At 38.2% G+C, this 19,807-nt stretch overlaps 1 long non-coding RNA gene across 1 annotated transcript; it reads left to right on the forward strand.

The window, feature by feature from the left end:
• Positions 1-2,359: 2,359 nt before the first annotated feature.
• LOC119982136 lies at positions 2,360-12,147 on the forward strand. Its single transcript, XR_005464281.1, has 3 exons — positions 2,360-2,767; positions 2,888-2,978; positions 11,734-12,147. It is a non-coding gene; the product is annotated as an uncharacterized LOC119982136 (long non-coding RNA).
• Positions 12,148-19,807: the final 7,660 nt, after the last annotated feature.

Raw genomic sequence — 19,807 nt, forward strand, 5'->3', positions numbered from 1 at the left:
GTGCAGTTTGACCCTTGACCCTTCGGATCAACCAGTTGAACCTTTAAAAATTATTATCGCGGGTCGATGCATGGATCGAGTCTGATAACACTGGTCACGTTAATACTCAATTGCCTAGGAACCAGAAATGCGTCTCCTCATCTCCTCCATGCTTTTGGAATAGCGGGACTTTTGAATAAGGTTTGAAAGGTCAAAGAAGGCCCCTCGTTGACTTCATTTCACTAGACTAATTTCAAAACTCAATCCCTTAAGCTGCCCTAGTCCTGCTATTCGCCAAAGCCCAATCATGGCCCAAGAAGAATTTAGACCCAAGTATCTCCCTTTTCTTGAGAGCAAAGTAATGTCACATACCAAATTATTGAAGGAAAACCTGACTGCGTGATAGTCAAGGCTGAAAGGACACATAATCAATCACAGTGATGCAGAACAAGCGGTCGTCTAACAGAGTGTAGACAATAGAGAGCAAACAACCTCGGACTAGCACAAGAATAGATGTCAAGATTCAGTTTGTCAAATGGGAGTAAATGAGGGACAATAGGCCGAAAAAGAGAAGGTGAAAGGAGAGATTGAAAAGGATAAAAGCAAAGGATCTAGGGTAAGAAAGGGAGCAAAATTTTAGGCACTAGAAAAGGGAGGGGAGAGATCATATCAGAAAGAGGAAAAGAATGTGCACAAGCAGAGAATCCAAAGAACCAGAAAAAGAGCTTGAAGAAAAGAAGGAGACTAGGAACGAGACTTCAAGGTCACCATAGCTAGACCCATACTTGGGTATATTCCTCAAACTGATGCGATGTAGTCTTTCAAGCAAAACGAGAAAAATATTTCGATGACTACTGGATGTCACCATGATAGTGGAAATAGGAAGAAACCTTAAAAATCATTCATTTTGAGCAGTATTGTCATCGTTTGTTAGATCCACACAATGTCTTTCGAAATGCTCGCTTACATAACTGTTTTGGGGTCATATTTTGATCATACTTTGCAAAAATTTCTTTTAAAGATAATTTCATACCCTCAACAAGGTTCTTCCATGCTCATCACCCGAAAAAACTCCCACACAGTCATTGGGATTTTTGTATGCAGGTAATGGTCATGCTTCCATGATATTCTCTTAGAGTAGGAAATGGCTCGTGCGACATACCTTTGTCTGCGCCCCCTATCCAGTTATTCTTTTGGAATAGACAGTGGCTCACGCGATAGATCTTTGTCTATGTCCCCTGCAATCATTCATTTGGAATAGGCAATGCTTCACGAGACTTATATCTGTTCTGTCCCCTATCCGATCATGCAAAGTAAGCAATGTTTCACACGGTATTCTTTTGCCTATGTCCCCTGCATCATCTTATCATCATGCATCTTGCCTGATTAGTTTTCTCATCGTCAGCATAATATTTCCATAGTAGAAAGGCTCCACGCCGCCACTCGAAAGTCGAAAAGTGTATCTCTTGTGTATATGTATGATTTCTCTAACAAATGACATAACATGAAACTCTTTGATTGTCGGATGGTAATTAATTTTTCTATTAGAGCAAATCTTGTTGAGTGCCTAATACATTCCCCACACATCATAGACCCTGGATCCACATAGACCTTTGGAATAGTATAGACCATGCCTTACTCTGAGATGTCTAAGTGCGTCTATAAATTTCAATTGATGGCAACTTCAAATATATTCAGGTGGATTGTAATGACACATCCGGGACGCCCATGCGTTGTGACAATTTTGGAAAGGGCTAAGAGGAAATTGACAGGCTTAACAATTAGGAGTATATTAAGGTCGTAAACTTTTCTCGGATGTGCCCAAATAAATGGCAAAATATAACATTTTGTCCCTCAACTATACCCTTAGTTTCACTTTCATCCTTAAACTTTTTTTGCTCTTAACTTCGTCCTTCAACTATTGAAAGGTATATATTTCGTCCTTCAAGTGAAAGAGTAGCCAGAAAAATCCAACATGACATCTATTTGACATATCGGAGTAATCCTAGTTGACAAACGTGATCGATATTATCCAAAACCAATTAATGTCTAGCACTTTTAGTGCTTAAACTATACAATAAAATAGTTTGGGGATTTTGAAGAGTTAGGAATTTTGGGGATTTTATGAGATGACATGTGTAAAATTTAAGCCAAGTGGAATGACATGTGTAAAAATTATGTCAATTGGGATGACACGTATGATTTTCTGATTTTAGAATCGTTTGAGGGACGAATGGGGTACCTTTGGATAGTTGAGGGATGATTTTAAGAACAAAAAATATTTGAGGACAAAAATGAAATCAAATATATAATTAAGGGACCAAATATATATTTTTGGCCCAAATAAATCTGGCCATGCCAAAGAATTGGGCGGAGATCATAGGCCTGGGTTAATATCACATCTAGTCGGTTGGAATTTGGATCCAGAAAGCCTAAAGTGGAGCTAATCTGCTTTAAGCCATACTGAGGAGGAGGAGATCTTGCAGGACGACCGAAATGTACTTGCTGTCGCTGCCACTATTCTTACCCGACTCCGTTTCTTTTTACGTTTTGTTTGATTTTATTGAAAAATAAGCGAACAGAGAGAGCCAAAAAGGAGGCGATCAAGGACGCAGGTCGTGTGGCGGATCTACTGGTGGAAGCAGTGAACAGAGTAGTGTAAGAGCTGTTCATCAACGAGAAGCGAATCGAGCTAGAGATTCGTGCATTAGCGGCCACGATTATGCAGTTCATTAAGCATACTGATCATTGGCTCGCTGCCTCTAACACCATCAACACTGCTTTTAAGGTTCAATTTCTTCTTGAACCGTTCAGAAATATCGTCTCTGGTATTTTATTAATTTTCTCCTTTTTTTTTTTTCCTTTTTCTATTATGATGCTATATTTGTTGGCTAGTTCTGTTTGACAGGAAATAGGAGACTTTGAGAACTGGATGAAGACAATGGAATTTGATTGTAGAAGCATCAATGCGGCAACTCGCAACATACACCAAGAATGAAGTAAGCCTTTCTTGGATAACACTTCCATGCAGTTCCTGAAAATTGTAGCTTCCTTTGCTTTTATTAGATAATAGAATCATCTACTACTGCCTCATTCTCATAATTACTACATATATATTTGCTTGCGCCTTTTCTCTTGCTTATAATTTAGTGGAATTGTTTGAACTGAACCGGCTTGGTTGTTGATCTTTGTTTTCTTCAATAAAATATGTAAATTGAACTTATCGGAAGACTAGGACCTAGAAACTCTGTTACGAATTATAACTACTTCAAGTAGAAATTTGATTCTTATTAGACACAAAGAAGTGTTTTTCCAACATTACTATCTTCAGTTTCTTGGTAAAGTAGGATCATTTCATGTGCTGAAATGAGAAAGATATGTACTATCATGACTTTGGTATCTATGGAAATGAAGAACTCATAGCACAATCCTCTTCATTTTTATTTTTGCTTCTTAGAAAAGATATCCTTTCTTCTTACTGCAGAAACCTTCCAGGAGAGACTTTTTTTGAATTTACTTTCCAAAAATTGGTGCGAATCTGGCCATTGGCTAGCAGACTAAATTTTCCCATCTTCACCATGGCATTGGCGAAGTCTATGTAGAAAGCAAGAGAATTGTTTCTATATGTGGTTATCTGAGTCTGTGGAGCCTCCATTACAGAGCCGTTGATCTGAATGGAGCAAACCACCTTTCTTATTTAACATTTTCAAAGGAAGTACTTGTGTCTAGGGGAGACAGTTTGGGGATAGGGGGGCTGGAATTATTCCAGTAATTTCACCAAATCTACACCATCCAATGCAACAATGCATTGATTTGACAACACTACACCCAATACATTCAATGGTGTAGATCTGGTGAAATTGCTGGAATGATTCGAGCAAATCCTTTTCCTACAGTTTGTCATCACTTCCTGAGCTTGGACAGTTTGCCTTTAGTGATGTCCGAAGGTAGAGTCAATCTTGCTCTCATTGTACATACAATTTCGGAAAAAGCAAACACCTAGCTTGACTAATTGCATGAGACCCTGAATTAGAAAATTGAGAGAGTTACAACTTACACAAGGAAAACATAGTCCGAGACAGAAGGTTGACTTGGCAGAAACTTCTTACGGTCCACCAAAAGACCCTTAATTTAATAGATACTTATCTGATGTTACCTGATAAGAAGGCGGCCACAAGTTCACTAGGCTCCATAATTGGCGATGGTATATCAGTATTGGCAGCACTAAAACTAGCTGTTTTCAAGTGTCTTCTGCCTCACGGCACTGTCCATGAAGGTTCACCTAACTGTAGAAATGATCGATAACTTGAAAACAAATCCACTGCATACAAAAAAAATTTCATAAGCGAGTCAAAACCATTTTAATATTTGTTATTTTAAATATTTTGCCGTTAGGATACTAGATATGGATTTAATTGCACGCGCACAAATCGCACAAGTAATATAGAGATGAGTAAATTATTGTTTCCACTAAGGATGTGTTGGCAATAGAAATCAATGTAAAACTAGTAACAACTATGCAAATTGGGGAAACGGATTCGAGATTGATTTTGTTTTTAAACTAAACTAAATCAAAAGAACAAAGACAAATCAAACACAAGTATGAAACCAAGGACGGAAAGCACTAGGGTACTTAACGCCACCTCACCTATCCAATTCAATTCCCTTGGTCCTTTAATCCCTAATTCATCTCTCTATAATGACAATCGATTTCCCAACCTATTCAATGTTCTATTCCTAGATACATCAAACGTATTTTCAACATAAATCTTTGTTATTCCTAACAATCGGATTAATATATCAAAAACCCATTAAGAACTATGGAAATCATTTAGCGATTGCATAAGTCACAAACCTATATTCCTATGGTTCATACACCCTATGTCATCTATGGCTTGAGGCAAACCCTAGATATCTCCTTCCGGTCTCAATCTAGGCAACAAATCAATTGAATGATGGCCAAACATTCAAAAGCATTAATCACACCCATAGACAATCAAGAGAGAGAGAAATCAAGAAATAAGGAAACCAAGTTTATTGAATCTTCAAGGTTTGGTTACATTAAGTCCCTAGTAAGAAATCTAGCCACTCATGGAAGAAAAATACATCATTAAACAAAGGAAATCAACCATAGAAACTAGGATAGAAAAGGAGAGAGAAAACCTCCTTGTAGACCATCTTCTTCTTCAAGCTCCAATGATGGCCTCCAAGCTCTCCAATGGTGGTAGAATGAAATCCAACCCCCAAGAACTCTCCCAAAACCCTATTTTATGTCATTTTATACTTCCCCAAACTCTTATGTCGTTTTCAAAACAAGTTGGGGTCGTTTTGGCTTAAAAACAAGTGAATTCGAAACTTTTTCTCGAAAATGCGCGTGCTGTGAATAGTACCTCCGATCGATCAGGAATATTTCCCATCAATCGGAAATACAATCTGCCTCCACGATTTTTTGGGTATTTTGGCAGGTCCGATCGATCTGGAATGACTCCGATCGATCAGAAATCAGTTCTGGACTCCAAATCTTCATTTTGCACTCTTTTGCTCCCTTTCTTGCCTTGGCACCTACAATATGCAAATATACTTTTCTTAGGCAATATCAACTCTTAATCAACTCAAAATGGGATGAACTCATGTGTAAAGGATGTGCAAATGTATGTATATATTTGGCACATCAAACACCCCCACACTTAACCTTTGCTCGTCCTCGAGCAAATTGAGAATGAAGAAAGGAGGGAAAGAGTATTTTCCGTTAAGCTCAAATGAAAAATAAAACAACTAAGACCTACTCTAAATAAGCAACTAATCTACGCCACTTTCGTAGGGCTCACGATGACACTTAGCATGTGCCACAAGCTTTTAAACCCTTAGGTGCCCCTAGTAGGAGGAGTTGTGTCTCCTGAGGGTTTACCAGAATGATACCCACAAACATTAAACAACTTCAATGCCAAAATTCATGCCATCAACAAGAGTATAAAATGAACTCACAATTGCAACCCTATCCACACTAAAAAACCAAACATTAGGGCATTCAAACCAATAAAAGCATTCATTCAAGAATCTTATCTCATCCACTTTGTTTATAAATTCAAGAAATGATGCACATAATGGATTTCACTTGATATTTGGCTTCAAAGTGACATAAACAATGGCCATGAAATCTTCCAAGAACAATAAAAATCAAAAAGCAAATACAATGAGCATTTATTCAAACTTCATTATTATTCACATTTTTTTTCTTTCTTTTTCTTCTCAAAGGTGACTTGTGCAATGTTCAACCTCCTTAAGCTTTCTAAATGACTCATGTAACGAGCTTTCGACCAATGACTCCCAATCCAGTTGGCTTAGAGGACACCCTAACGGATCTAATTACCCGAGTCAAAAAGGCTACGAGGTTAAACTAATCACCAAGGTACTCTAACATTCATTTCCTACCTTTTTACGCGAAACTCATTGCTTGCTAGGCAAGAGGCCCGGATACTCAGCAGAAAACTTATGAAAGAAACCATTTATTTATAAACACAATTTTTTTTTCTCTTTTCTATTCTTTTATTTTCTATATTTTTTTTCTTTTTCATTGCTCAAGTAATGCTACTTAGAATCAAATTGATCTCAAACAACCACAAATTCCAAAGTCAAGTCATATTTCATACCCCACAATCAAGTGTTCCGTATTCACAAAAGCACAATGGATAAAACAATTGTCAAGATAGGAAAACTCAATTGGAAAGAATGTCCATAGCAAGATCCATCAATGCTTCAAAGATCACAAAATTCATCCAAATACACTCAAGAGTGACATGGCATAAGACATTTGAAGTCAAAAATTTTACTCTTTTTTATAAAAACTAGAAACCTAAATTCCCACCCCCACACTTAAAATATGCAATGTCCTCAATGCATGGAATAGGTGAAAATATAAATAAAAATATAGAGATAGAACAATAAAACCTGGGTTGCCTCCCAAAAGCGCTTGGTTTAAAGTCATCAGCCCGACTCCCCTTTGTGAATTCAACCGGGATCCTTGAGGGTTGTGGTGTATACTCCCCTTGATGGCTTCTTAGGATTGACATTTGATTGCTTAGGTGCCATGCAAAGAGCATAAGCTTTCATCGCCACCATTTCCTTAGGATAGGCATTTTTCTTCATTTTCTTGGTCTTCCTCTTCTTCTTTTTCTTCCTCTTCTTTTTCTTCTCCTTGGGATCTTCAACTTGAGACTTTTGAGACTTTTCAACTTGGGATCTTCATGCTCAACCTTGGAAATTTGTCTAGAAGAACTTCCACCGGAATATATGGAGCTTATTTCTCAAGAGTGTCGGGGATGACCATGTCAATATGCTCCACTGGGAGGCATTGTTGAGAAACCTCCTCTTGCCTTCTATTGCCAAATACTTTAAAAGTGATTTGATCACCTCCCGCCCTCTCAAAGTAAGCTTCCCTTTTTCAACATCTATCAAAGCTCTTCCGATGCTCAAGAATGACCTTCCCAAGATTATGGGAGTAGTAGGGTTGGCCTCCATATCCAAAATAAGAAAATCAACCGGGAACATGAGTTCACCCACCTTTACTAACACATCCTCCACTATGCCAAGAGGGTACTTTATAGATCTATCCGTCATTTGCAAGGACACCGTGGTTGGACTAATCTCTTTTCACTCCAATTTGCTTAGCAACCAACAATGGCATCAAATTTATGCTAGCACCAAGATCACACAAAGATCTCTCAATCAAGGTGTTACCTATAGTGCACGGGATTGTGAAACTTCCCGGATCATTTTGCTTAATTGGGAGCTTCCTTTGCACAATGGCACTACACTCTTCGGTTAATTGTATCTTTTCATGTTCCTTCAATCTCCGCTTCTTGGATAAGATCTCCTTCATAAACTTGGCATAGCAAAGAATTTGCTTTAAAGCTTCGGCAAAGGGGATGTTCATTTGAAGCTTCTTGAATACCTCCAAAAATTTAGAAAATTGATCATCATTCTTCTTATTGCTCTTTAACCTTTGAGGAAATGGAATTGGAGGCACATAAGCCTTGACTGGAGGTGCAGGGAGAGAACTATCAGGCCAATCGGGCTCAATTGTATATCGTGGTTGCACATCTTTCACTTTCACAGGAGTTGGAACAGGCCGATCAATCGGTTGGGGCTCCGATCGATCAGAATTAGCCTCGGGTGAAGTTTCATCAAAGAGGCCCGATCGATTGGGAACCCCCTCCGATCGATCGAAAATTGTCTCTGGACATTTTTCAGCTTCGTTCTCCCTTGTTTTCCTGCACTTCTCCTCCTCCTGCAAAATTTTCGCATTTTCAGCATCTAGATCAGAAGCATTTTTAACCATCTTACCAGTCCGGAGAGTGATTGTCATGCATTGCTCTTTCTCCTTCCCTTTTGGATTCACCTCCGATTGGCTTGGCAATGTACCTCTTTCTCTATATGACAAAGTGTTAGCTATTTGCCCTATTTGTACCTCAAGATTCTGAATGGAAGCTCCATAATTTTGCATCAAATTTGCTTGAGCTTGTAGAGTAGCATCGGTTTTGCTCATGTATTGCTCCATCCTTGTCATAAATTGGGAGGTATGAGTTGTAAGTGTATCTAGGCCTCCGGCTAGCTTTGAAAACATCTCATCAATATCCCTCTTCTTCTCTTGGGGCTGCACTAGATGTTGAGGATTTTGCATATTTTGAGTATTGCTCCAAGAGAAGTTGGGGTGATTCCTAACTCCCGGATTGTAGAAGTTGGAATAAGGATCATTGCGGGGTTGATTGAAGTTGCCTCCATCAATGACATTCACTTGCTCACTAGAGTTAGAGGAAGAAGCAATAAGGCACTCCCCCGTAGGATGATGTCTACAACAATAAGCACAAGACATATGAGAATGTGTGTTTTGCATAGCATGTACCCCTTGAGCTTGATTTAACGTCAATGCCTCAATCTTCTTTGCCATAATAGCCAAGGTAGACATAACTTCATCATCTCTACAACTTCCCCATTGCTTTGGATTCCCCCTCACCGAGGACCAAGAGTTAGTGGTCTTGGCCACTTTATCAAGTAATTCCCGAGCCTCCTCTTGATTTTTGGTCATAAAAGAACCTCCCGCAGTCGCATCAATAGTCTCCTTAGTATGCATGCACAACCCATTATAGAAAGTTTGGTACACCACCCATTCCGGAAGACCATGATTTGGGGAACTTCGAATAATTCCTTTAAAGCGCTCTCAAGCCTCATAAAATGATTCAAAATCCTTTTGGGCAAAGGACATGATATCCGTCCTAATTTGCACCGCCTTGCCCGGAGGAAAGAATTTCGTCAAGAATTGCTCCGCCATCTCATCCCAAGTAGTGATAGAATTGAGAGGCAAGGACATCAACCATCCTTTAGCCTTGTCCCTCAAAGAAAATAGGAATAACCTCAACAAGATAGCATCCTTAGAATCTCCGTTAATCCCAAAAGTAGTGCACACATGCAAGAAAGAACGAAGATGGACGTTGGGCTCTTCATTAGGAAGACCATAGAAAACCACCGAATTAGAGATAATGTTGATGATAGCCGGCTTGATCTCAAAATTAGTAGCATTGATAGGAGGATAGCGGATGCTTGAAGGATTTGTGTCCCAAGTAGGCTTAGCACAATCCTCAAGAGAGCGAAGATCAAATTGCCTAGGAGGTTTTTCAACCGCTTCACCACCATTTCTTCCATTAGCACCTCCACCATTACCATTACCATCATTACATTTAAAGTTCCACCAAGATCACCAACATTCTCCTTTCCTTGATTATCTTCCATGCCTTCCATTTGATTATTAATAAGCTCCCGTCTAAGATTGTGAAGAGTTCTTTCAATCTCCAAATCAATAGCAATTAATCCCGGATTAATAGAACGTCTTCCCAAGCTCATATAAGAGAAAGAATTTCTGCAGAAAAATAAAACCAATTAACACAATTGAAAACCTAATTTCACACAAAAAACAATTGCCTCAATCCCCGGCAACGGCACCAAACACTTGATATGGATTTAATTGCAAGCGCACAAATCGCACAAGTAATATAGAGATGAGTAAATTATCGTTTCCACTAAGGATGTGTTGGCAATAGAAATCAATGTCAAACTAGTAACAACTATGCAAATTGGGAAAACGTTTCGAGATTGATTTTGTTTTTAAACTAAACTAAAGCAAAAGAACAAAGACAAATCAAACACAAGTATGAAACCAATGACGGAAAGCACTAGGGTACTTAACGCTACCTCACCTATCCAATTCAATTCCCTTGGTCCTTTAATCCCTAATTCCTCTCTCTATAATGACAATCGATTTCCCAACCTATTCAATGTTCTATTCCTAGATACATCAAACGTATTTTCAACATAAATCCTTGTTATTCCTAACAATCGGATTAATATATTAAAAACCCATTAAGAACTATGGAAATCATTTAGCGATTCCATAAGTCACAAACCTATATTCCTATGGTTCATGCACCCTATGTCATCTATGGCTTGAGGCAAACCTTAGATATCTTCTTCTGGTCTCAATCTAGGCAACAAATCAATTGAATGATGGTCAAACATTCAAAAGCATTAATCACACCCATAGACAATCAAGAGAGAGAGAAATTAAGAAATAAGGAAACCAAGTTTATTGAATCTTCAAGGTTTGGTTACATTAAGTCCCTAGTAAGAAATCTAGCCACTCGTGGAAGCAAAATACATCATTAAACAAAGGAAATCAACCATAGAAACTAGGATAGAAAAGGAGAGAGAAAACCCCCTTGTAGACCCTCTTCTTCTCCAAGCCCCAATGATGATGGCCTCCAAGCTCTCCAATGGTGGTAGAATGAAATCCAGCCCCCAAGAACTCCCCCAAAACCCTATTTTATGCCATTTTATACTTCCCCAAACTCTTATGTCGTTTTCAAAACAAGTTGGGGTCGTTTTGGTTTAAAAACAAGTGAATAGTACCTCCGATCGATCGGGAATATTTCCGATCAATCGGAAATACAATCTGCCTCCAAGATTTTTTGGATATTTTGGCAGGTCCGATCGATTGGAAATCAGTTCTGGACTCCAAATCTTCATTTTGCACTCTTTTCCTCCCTTTCTTGCCTTGGCACCTACAATATGCAAATATACTTTTCTTAGGCAATATAAACTCTTAATCAACTCAAAATGGGATGAACTCATGTGTAAAGGATGTGCAAATATATGTATATATTTGGCACATCAATACTATAGGTTGCCCTATGATAACCGAAATTCATCACACTGAATGGTTGCCACAAAAAAATGATTGTTTGCAGTGAATGAGTTTCTGTAATGTCAATACATGTCATTAACTTTGGTCACAGAAAACAAATCAACTTAAATACGGTTTCAAGGGAAATGAATAAATGCCCGTAAGGTACTTTTACTTAAGAATTGGGGCTACAAAGGGGAAAAGGGCTGCTAATGCTTTAAAAATGTGTCTTAATAGCCAAAAAAGCGTCGATTAGCTGCCTGAGGATCATCTCATTATCATCGGAGCTTTTATCCCAAAAGTTTGGATCCGAGAATCATCTTTCTTCTAAAAAATGGAATCTTGTACTTGTCAATTGCAGTAGCTACAAATGAATATAGTGTTGATTTCTGAAGTATTATCTCGTAATAGTGTGTATTAAAGGTGAAGTTTTAGATGCATAGCTTCATACTTTTCTTTGTATGCGTCTTTTACTTCATTCTATTTTCTTTTCTTTGTGCTAAAAATATATATGCTTACAGTAACGACGGAGTCCCGGCCAGAAACAGCTAGAATATCTGCACAGGAAACAACTCTAGGGCAAAGAGCCTCCAGCTGAGATTTAATGGTGTCTAATGGCATCAAAACCCCGCAAAGAATCAGCATTTGGACCAGCTGACTTCTCTCTAGTGAAGTTTGAAGTGTCATCCAATAGCCGCCACACGCCTCGCGTCCTTCTGTAATTTAGCAAGTAATTGACTAAACTCATAAATCGGACAAGCCCATGGACATTTTTTTTTTTGGTGATTTGAACTTTGATATTCAGTGTAGTGGAGCAACTTTGTCTCTGCGTTGTTGAATGTGGAGGGATTGAGATTGTTATTGTCTAAGACATAGTGTAGTGACTTTATCACCAAGCCTGCGCAGGATCGAGAATCATAGTTTTTTTTTTTTTTTTGAGAAAAGAGAATCATAGTTCTACAAAGAATACTTGTAAGTCATGGTCATGAAACTCTACGTGAGGATGCATGTGACCCAAGGGAGCCAAGAGAGCTTTAGAGGAGAAAGTGAATGCGCATTAACAAACAGTCATTCAAATGGAGACGAAGAAACCTCCATGCGATGCTCTTTCGCAACTGCATTTCTTATGGTAGACGTACAAGGCTTTTGAGCTTGTTGACCGTTGAGGCATAAAAATTGGAGAATAATTGTGCTGGGCCAAAACACAACTAGGAAGAAGAATTCGAAAAACTGAACGAGTCCAATGCCATTACCCGAAGAAGGATGAAAACAATAAACAAAAGAGACTGGTTTGCGATTTCAAGCTTTTGGCAGTGGTTGTTGCGTAGAGTACTAAATATAGAGGAGATTCATAGTCTGATAGAGGTGATTATGGGGTATGATAATCTTGAAGAGGTTGAAATAGTTGTAAGAAAAGTTTTAACGTGTTATAGTTATCGGGATTTAACTAATCTTGTCATTCTATGGGCCAAAAATCGTCCTAGCATAAAGTCTACGAGAGCCAGGGTCGAGCTCGACAGGCCCACGCCATGTGCTATCTACTGAATTAGGCCAACGAGAGCCTTAAAGTTGAGCCCACAAGTTGATGGTCTAGGCTTCAACTTTAACAAGGTTCACGAGAGCCTTAACCGAGCTTAACACTATCTACTCAACAATGCCCACGAGAGTCTCAGTCGAGCCCAGCAGGCACACGACCTAGGCTATCTACTTCAATAAGACCCACGAGAGCCTCAGTCGAGCCCAACTGATCCACGCCCTAGGCCACTAACTTACTCAACAAAGGCCCAAGGCCCTTATTGCTAGGAAGCACCTTCATAGACCCACAGTCTGATCAGGGCTCAGTTCTTGTCAACTCAGAGCTCATGTGCCCATCACGTGATTTGAATCCCTATAAATACATTGTTGTCACTGTCATAAAATGAATCCAACTTTTAGAGGTATTATGCTCTCCCACACTCTCTAAACTCTCCATTTCACTCACGGCAATCATCAACTAACTTGACCGTCGAAATTTTCCCGACCGACACCACACGGATGTCAAGTTTCATGGTTGACCTAGTGTGTTCCTTGCAGGTTTATCGAAGGCCTCGATTAACATTTATTTGGTCCAAATTATGTGAAAGTGCTTGATAATGTGAGTGAAATAGCAGCTGATGTTGTTTTTGCTAGTGAAAAGAAGGGATCCTTGTTTGTTATGTCAACAGGGGAAGCATATGTAAAGAGGACGGGTCAAACAGATAGTGCTGCAATTTGGCATGCTCGACTTGGCCATGTAGGCTATCGACTATTGCAGCAACTCTCCTCTAAGAAGTTGTTGGAGGGCATTCCTACTATGCAAGACGTACATGAAAAGGTGATATGTCAAGGTTGTCAGTTTGGCAAATCACATCGTCTACCTTTCCAAAATTCATCAAATTAGAGGTCGACCCCACTCGAATTGATTCATTCAGATTTGATGGGACTAACAAGAATACCAAGTTGTAGTGGATGATTACTCCAGGTACACTTGGCTGTATTTTTTGAAAGAAAAGAGTGAAGCATTATCTAAGTTTGTTGAATTTAAGAATGTAGTGGAGAAGGAGTTTGGGCTAAAAGTAAAAATGTTTGAGGAACGACAATAGTGGTGAATATATGTCAGATGTTTTCTTTCAGTATTGTGACAAAAATGGCATCCTACAACAAATGACTTGCGTTGATACCCCTGAACAAAATGGGTTTGCGGAGAGAAAATTAGCACATCTTACTTCAACAACTCTTTCGTGGCTACATGATACGAATCTTCCTCGAAGGCTTTGGGTGGAAGCTTTCCAATGTGCATGCCATGTGATCAACAGGTTACCTCCATGGCCAGGTAAAGAGAAATCTCCTTTTGAGTTTTTGTATGATGAAAAGCCAAATGTAAATTATTTTCAAGTGTTTGGTTCTATTTGTTATGTTCATGTTCCAAAAACTAATTGAACCAAATTTGACTCAAGCAAAAAAATGTGTATTTGTTGGCTATGATTCATGTAGAAAAGGTTGGAGGTGTATGGATATTGAAACGAAGAAATTCACTACATCTCGACATGTGGTGTTCGATGAAGTGTCTTCGTTGCATTCTACTCAAAAATTCAGCACTTTTCTAGATGATGATCAAGACAGTTTGGAGGAGCTATTTCCTAAAGACACCATGCAGGCATTTGACAATGATGAAGGTGATTTCTCAGCCCCAATGGGAGATTCTTCAAACTCAGAAAGTGGTGAACAAATAGTAAGAAAATTAGCAAGGGAGAAGAGACAACCTAAGTATTTCAAAGACTATGAAGTGAAGCTTAATCAATGTATTGTGACAACATGCTTCTTTACTGGAGCATTAAATGAAGAATCAACATGTTATGAAGAAGCTAAGGGCTATCCAGATTGAGAAACAGCAATGCAAGAGGAAATTGAAGCCTTACGCAAAACTGAGGCATGGGAGCTTCTGCCAAAACCAACAAATTGTGAGCCAACCACTAGCAAATGAGTTTATCGACGGAAAAAAAAATATTGATGGGACAATTAACAGATACAAAGCTCGCTTGGTTGCTCGTGGTTTCTCTCAGAGTTATGGACTGGATTACGAAGAAACCTTCAGTCCAGTAGCAACAATGATGACAGTGAGATCAATCATTTCTCTTGCTGCGTTTAAAGAATGGAAGTTGTGGCAACTTAATGTGAAAAATGCATTTCTCTACGTGTTAGAGATATGTGCCGTTCCAAGACGCACAGTTTAGGTTGCATTTCTATTGTTAAATGGAACGACTTCGTTTTGTTCCTTTTATTATTACAGTTGATGTATTTTTATATTATTTTCTTGAACTAAGATGACCGTTGGTCGTCTCTCTCGTCTTATGTACTCTGGCTTGCTTCTTTCTCTGTAAGAAGCTTGAATGAATTCATCTCTATTTCTCTCTCTCTCTGTCTCCAACTCTACTTCTTCCTTCTAATCTCGTTTCTATCAGACTGCTTCTTCATTATATTACATGGTATCGAAGCAAATGATGGCTCAAAATACTAATGGGGTTTTGGGTAATCCAAACCCAACTTCTTCTTCCATTCTTGGGAATTTTCAAAATGCACGTCAACCCATTGTGCAAACTTCAAATCCTTTCAGAAATCCTTTTCATTTGAAGAGCTCAGATTTCTCATCATCCACTTTGATCTCACTAACCTTGACAGGGGGTAATTTTCATCTATGGCGGAATCAACTTGAGACAGCTCTCAAGGCACAGAACAAAATGGGATTTGTTAATGGAGTGTTGAAGGCACCAGAGGAGAGTGATCCAGCTTACCAGGACTGGGAGCAATGTGATAGTCTTGTTAAGACTTGGATCATGAATTGTTTGTCTCCTGAAATTCTTGCTAGTGTCTCAACTTCTCTAACAGCTCATGATCTTTGGATGGATCTCAAGAATCGTTACTCTACAGCAAATCCCACAAGAGATTTTGAATTGGTTCGAGCCATCTCTACGATCAAACAAGGGAATTCCTCTGTCATGGAATATTATTCGAGAATCAAGGCATTGTGGGATGAACTTTATCAAAATAAAGTGGTTCCATCATGCAAGTGTGGAAAATGTCAATGTGGTGTCAGTAAGATGACACTAGAAGAGCAGAACAAACAGAAATTGATGCAGTTTCTTATGGGTTTAGATGACCGCTTCGAGCATGTCACCAACCAAATATTGATGATGGATCCTTTGCCAGAGGTTAGCAAAGCATTTGCACAGATAAGTCAACTTGAGAATAGATCCACAGTTCATCAAGATGGTAAGAAACAATCTACAGTACAGAAGGATCTTGCTCTGCAGGAGACCTTGACATTGTCAGTTCAAGCATCCAACAATTTTAGCAAGTCTTCGTACAACAATACAAAGGATTACAAGCCTGGGAAGAGATCTCAGAATGAAAGAGAAAAATTGTTTTGCAAATATTGTAAGAAAACGAATCATAATGTTGATAAGTGTTTCAAGTTGGTGAGGTACCCTCCAGATTATGAATTCCAGAACAAAAGGAGCAAGCAGGGAAATACCAGTTTCACTGAAAAGAGGAATATCAATCAAGTTGAGTCTGTTGTCCAAAATAACTCAGGAGGCAGCATGCAATTCACTAGAGATCAGTGCCAGCATATCATTGATCTTTTGAAAGCAAACATGGCAGGAAATCCCTCCAACAATCATACTGCTGCTGTTTCTGTAGTAGGAGGTAACATGTCTTTAAAGCATAGTTGGATTATTGATACTGGAGCTTCTGATCATGTCATTTGCATACATGATTATTTCCATACATATAGAAAACTGCATAATTCGTATGTCACTCTTCCAAATGGTAGAAAACATGAAATTGATTTCATAGGAAATGTTAGATTAGGCAATGGCATAATTTTGACAGGAGTATTACATGTTAAGGACTTCAATTTCAATTTGATATTAGCTAGCAAGTTGGTGAAGAAGAAGCCTTATGCTCTAATTTTTTATGAAAAATTATGTCAATTGCAGGATACAAACACATTGAGGAAGAGTAGGATGGGAATAATGCATAATTAACTCTACTATTTGCATGAAGAATTAAAACCACAAAAGAAAGCTTTTGTAAAGATCTGCTCAATTCAGAAGGATCAACCGTGGCACAAAAGATTAGGCCATCCTTCGGCTAGGATCACAGGAATGTTAGGAAAGGATTTTGCTAATACTTGTAATAGTTTTTCAATTTGTATTATGGCAAAGATGATGAGAAATTCTTTCTCCCTTAGCCAAACTAAGAGTTTGAAACCTTTTGATTTGATTCACATTGACATCTGGGGGCCTAATGGAATTGTATTAGTTGATGGATTTAAATATTTTATGACAATAGTAGATGATTTTACAAGAATTACTTGGGTTGTTTTGATGACAGCAAAGTCTGAAGTAAGGAACCATATTGAACATTTTAATAATTATGTTCAGAATCAATTCCAAAGTAAGATTAAGACCATAAGGTCTGATAATGGTTTAGAATTTAACATGGTTGACTATTTTAATAAGGAAGGAATCATTCACCAAAAGACTTGTCCATACACCCCACAGCAAAATGGAGTTGTGGAAAGAAAGCATCAACACATATTGAATGTAAGTAGGGCTCTCAGGTTACAATCTGGAATTCCAGAAAAATATTGGAGCTATTGTGTTCTTACTGCTGCATATTTGATTAACAGATTGCCCTCTAGAACCCTAGATAAGAAATGTCCATATGGTATTTTATATGATAAGGAACCAGCATATGAAGTTTTATGAGTGTTTGGATGTCTTTGTTATGCAAAGGTATTAAAGCATCAGGAATCAAAGTTTGATAGTAAAGCTCAAAGGTGCCTATTCTTAGGATATCCTACTAATATCAAAGGATATAAACTTCTTAACTTAGATACTTATGATGTTTTTGTTTCTAGAGATGTGATTTTTCATGAAAATGAATACCCTTTCAAGAAAAATGCTGAAGATCAATAGACTGAAGAAATAATCAAGTTGAAGTTGTTAGACATACTGAAAATGATAATCATGACATTATGAATGATCACAATAAATTGCAGGATAATAATAAAAGGAGAAAGAAGACACCTGCATATTTAAATGATTATGAATGTAATAGTGCTCAAGTCACTGCATCTGCATCTCATCAAAATTTACAAACTGTCAATATCATTCCCTATGAGCATTTTCTGGGTACAATTAGTTCTCATAGAGAACCCAGGAATTACATAGAAGCATCTAAATCCACTCACTGGAATGAAGCTATGAACAATGAATTGTCATCTTTAAATGAAAACAACACTTGGAGTTTAGTCACTTTACCAAAGGGTAGGAAAGCTATAGCTTCAAAATGGGTGTATAAAATTAAATATAATCCTGATGGTTCTATTGAGAGATATAAAGCAAGACTTGTTGCTCAAGGTTTTAGTCAAACCTTAGGCTTTGATTATCAACAAACATTTGCTCCAGTTGTCAAGATGGTAACTGTGAGGATATTCCTAGCCTTAGCTTCTACTAATGGATGGTTTGTGCATCACCTTGATGTGCACAATGCCTTCTTGAATGGTGATCTTATTGAGGATGTCTATATGAAAATGCCTCCAGGGTATAGTGACCATAATCCTAATCTGGTTTGTAAATTGAACAAATCATTATATGGTCTTAAACAAGCTTCAAGACAATGGAACATAAAGTGTAAGGAAGCCTTAATTAAATTTGGATTCTTACAATCCAAATGTGATTATTCATTGTTCATCTATACTAAAAATGGTTCTAAGGTTCTGTTACTACTTTATGTTGATGATATGTGTATTGGCAGTAACAATCTCAACTTGATAGAAGAGGTAAAATCTTATATAGGAAGATGCTTTAAGGTTAAGGACTTGGGAGATTTAAAATACTTCCTAGGACTGGAAATAAACAGAACAAACACTGGCATGACCCTGTGTCAGAAGAAATATATATCAGATTTGTTGTTTGATTCTAACTTCCAGGATTGCAGCTCTATCAATTCACCAATGGATACAAACACCAAACTCTCTATTGATCAAGGAACTCCTCTGGATGATCCAATGGTGTATAGAAGACTTGTTGGAAGATTGATGTACCTGACTTTAACGAGACCAGATATATGCTACACTGTACATACTCTGAGTCGTTTCATGAAGTCTCCAACTGATCAACATCTCAAAGCTGCACACAGGATCCTTAGATACTTGAAGGGCACTCCAAATCAAGCTCTATTCTATCCTGCTGTCAACACTTCTTAAGTAAAAGCCTATTGTGATGCTGATTGGGCTACCTGTACTAACTCAAGAAGATCAACTACAGGTTACACCATTCTTCTGGGAGACTCATTAGTGGCATGGAAGTCTAAGAAACAACAAACTGTCTCCAAATCTTCAGCTGAAGCTGAATATCGATCTCTTGCTTCTGTCACAAGTGAGCTTGTTTGGATGAATGCCTTATTACACGAAATGAAGAATGACATGATCAAGCCTGTCCCTTTATTTTGTGACAGCAATGCTGCGATTCATATAGCCACCAACCCAGTTTTCCATGAAAGAACAAAACACATAGAAATTGATTGCCACTTTGTTAGAGAGAAGGTGGAGAAAAGATTGATTCATCTGCAGCACATTCAGACCATCCATCAACCGGCTGATTTGCTCACCAAACCTATGTCAGTAGTTCAGCTGCAATATCTTTTGTCCAAGCTCAACATTGTAACAGACCATGTTGAGCTTGCAAGGGGGTGTTAGAGATATGTGCCATTCCAAAACGCACAGTTTAGGTTGCATTTCTATTGTTAAATGGAACGACTTCATTTTGTTCCTTTTATTATTACCGTTGATGTATTTTTATATTATTTTCTTGAACTAAGATGACCATTGGTCGTCTCTCTCGTCTTATGTACTCTGGCTTGCTTCTTTCTCTGTAAGAAGCTTGAATGAATTCGTCTCTATTTCTCTCTCTCTGTGTCTCCAACTCTACTTCTTCCTTCTAATCTCGTTTCTATCAGACTGCTTCTTCATTATATTACACTACGGGGAGTTAGATTGTGAAGTATTCA

This window comes from Tripterygium wilfordii, chromosome 2 (genome assembly GCF_013401445.1).
Source record: "Tripterygium wilfordii isolate XIE 37 chromosome 2, ASM1340144v1, whole genome shotgun sequence".
NCBI lineage: Eukaryota > Viridiplantae > Streptophyta > Magnoliopsida > Celastrales > Celastraceae > Tripterygium > Tripterygium wilfordii.